The sequence below is a fragment of the Lactuca serriola genome, chromosome 3 (assembly GCF_051521515.1).
Source record: "Lactuca serriola cultivar US96UC23 chromosome 3, Lser_US96UC23_V15, whole genome shotgun sequence".
Classification (NCBI taxonomy): Eukaryota; Viridiplantae; Streptophyta; class Magnoliopsida; order Asterales; family Asteraceae; genus Lactuca; species Lactuca serriola.
The window spans coordinates 256,855,755-256,859,217 of NC_136410.1; positions in this window are offsets into that span (position 1 = coordinate 256,855,755).

Here is a 3,463-nt window from a genome sequence, read left to right on the forward strand (position 1 = left end):
TCCAATTAGTGAACAACCCTAGATGAAATGACATTCCATCAAAAATCATTAATAAAATCATTGTTGTTCATGATGTTTGTTAGTGTGTGTGTGTGTGTATATATATATATATATATATATATATATATATATATATATATATATATATATATATATATATATAGAGGTACGTTCAAATGTTTTTCACATCTATTGTGTGCTATATGCACCAATAGGATTTAGTATTAATTATATGTATATTAAATGCTATCCATACTTATAACTTCTTTTTATGGAGACTAATTAAATTTGTCAGTAATGTCAACAATAATATTCTTTCAGAATAATTCATATCTAGAAGAATGAGAGTGTATTGCAGCAGAATGAGAGTATATTCTATTAAAATAGACTCTCGTTCTTCATATTCCATACAACTTTATTGTATTTTAAGTGATTGAGTTTTGAAACAAAGTACGAACTCATATATAAAAACTTAGATTCAAATTCATTCTGAAAGAATGTTATTGCTGGCATTTACAATGTATTTAATTAGTTTCCATAAAAAGAGAATTATAATTATGAATATCATTTAATATACATATAATTATGGAAAGCATTTAATATTTATAATTATTTAATTTACTAAATTTCTATTGGTGCATTCTAGCACACAATAAATGTAAAAAACAAAACAACCTAGCCCTATATATATATATATATATATATATATATATATATATATATATATATATATATATATTAAAAGAATGTTCCCTTACTAAGTAAACTTGTATGTTTTTTGTCAACTTTGATCCTCATTTTTTAGCCATTTTGACACTTTTGGTTATTAGAATCAAAATTTTTACATTTTTACGATCTTTTAATATTCAATGTTTGGCCACAATAGTTTAAGGAATTGACAACTTTGGTCCATTTTCTAAAAACTTGATAGTACGAACCACATATCTGTCTTTACCCGGGTAATGCAAGTTACTTGGTAGAACACTGCATTAAGGAATATTGAAATGCCTATAAAAGCCTTCAAAGATGTATCGATAAGGTAATATAACAAAAAAAGAACCTAAACAATTTTTATCTATAGCCCTCATAAACATCTAACTTAGGCATCAGAGAGCAATATCAGGGTCCATCCCTCGATATGGATTTTTAACATAGCTCTTGTCTTCCTTTTGCGATGTGTCTTCCTAAGTGCTCATTAGAAGAGGTTGTTAAAAAGCTAACTACCAAGTATCCGGAAGACCATGTAGCAACATTGACATCATCCATATCATGAAGCTGAAAAATACATTCATAATAGCAACATGATAAATATCAACAAACTATCACTCGTTACCGTAAACCAAGACTACAAGTCTAGCCACGCAAGGAAGAAAAAAACACAATAGTCTTATAAAAAATGTTCACAACACAACGAAGCCAGGAAACTCAACTAAAGGGCAATGAGCCAATTCTATTACATGGGCATATTCACAACATATACGTCCATCGAATATACTGCGACAACTGAAGTTGGACATAAATAATGTATGAATGTTTCTTTGGATTACCAGAGGTAATGAAAAAGAAACTCAATAAACCTAATTCGCATTTAACAAGCTTTGTTAGGCATCCGGTATGTCCCTTAGGAATAATCACTACAAGAAAAAGACCCTTTTACGACGCGCAAACCACGACACTCATTGATTTATGTTACACAAAAAAGAGTGACATTAAAAAAAGTGTCATCTCTTCAAAAAATTTAAGGATTTAGGTCACGCATTATTGTGTGCCCTTAAATTAGTGTCTCATGTAAAAATATTAAAAACACTGAGGGCACTTGTGCGTCCTTTGTGAATGTCGTTTTATATTTTTTTTAAAGAAACGCGCGTCTCCGAGGGAAAATGAAATCCCTAAATTTTTTAAACCCCCACCTTCTTCTCCCTCGTCTCCACCCCTCACCCACATCCACTGCCTCAATCCTAGTTGCCTTTTCTAGCTTCAAACTGCGGCGATGCACCTTCCTTCTCGAAGAATGCTTCATTTACCACCATCGTCCGATTATGTGAGCCCAAGGAATTGATGGAGACGAAGAAGATTACGGATCAATCGCTTCACATCATGTTTAAGGTTAAGGGTTTGAGATTTCTTCAAAATCGAGTTTCACACTAAATGGTTTGATCTCCTCTCTTTTTAACTTGTTCCCTCTACTGATTCCTCCACCTTCTACCATCGATGTTGATCTTTGAATTAGCAACAAGAAGCCCTAGGTCCTCCGCCTTCACCCACCTCCAAAGACTCCCACATTTCTTCATTTAATCTCCTCTCTCTCTCTCTCTCTCTCTCTATATATATATATATATATATCCCTCTATCTCTTTCTAAACTAAAAGTTTCAAAATGGGAAAAAGCTCCTTCATCTTATCCTTAAACTCATCCCCCTCAGCCAACTTGTCCGTATCTTACCACACAATCGCCTCATCAATCGCATCCTCAATCTTCTTATCAACCGGAGTCAACTTCTCACCAAGTTTCTCATCTTTTTCCTTGTACCTGGCAGTATTATCTTTCAAGAAGACCCTTCACAAGCTTTCCCAAATGGAACGATACCAGATGTAAGTTTGGAGACCAAAAGCCGATGTCGTCCCCCTTCCGTCGGTACTACTTATTTTTTTCATCATTGACCATTAATCAAAATCAATCCCGATCTTATTTTCTATATTCCCCTTTGCGATTATGTTGGACAATGCTACAACCTTTGATTGATTAGTTTTTGTTAGAAAATGTCATTTGATTTCCATTCCTGTATTTCTTTCTCAATTTTTTTAGGTTCTGTGAGAACTAAAAGTCAATGTATTCTGATCAACAGAATGTGCACATTATGTGTTTGTTAAAATGTCTAAACCAAATTTTAAGCTTCATCAGACCACTTAACCTATCGCATCAGCCATGAGACATTTCTTGTCTGCAACCAAAGATGTAATATGGATTCTTTTGATTTTACATATCAATAATATTGAACCCAAAGGGGATTTAAACACTAGTATACCTTTTGCATAGTGCTGAAATTAGGTTTTAGAGAATCTGCTATATATAGATTTAACTTCATATTTTTGCAGATGAAAATAAGAGATGTTTGAACTCTACTCTTGATGAGGAAATGGCTGATGATTCCTGTGTCTTATCATGGGTGAAGAGGTAACTAGCTAGTATTGTGTTAATCATTATATATCTAGAGAGTCTTTTCTAATACTTTTCAACAAATCTCAACAACATGCAGGAGAAATCATACTGTGTATTGGCAACATTTTGTGAGAACATGGGTGAGGAAATCATCCCTTTTATTGATCCCCTGATGGGGAAACTACTTGTTGCAAAATTTGACTTGATATGTTGTTATGCACAACATATTATCTTCCATATGTCCTACCTTTGGCATTTTCTTCTTGCAATCTCTATGATGGATTTGCTGATAAAATTGATGATT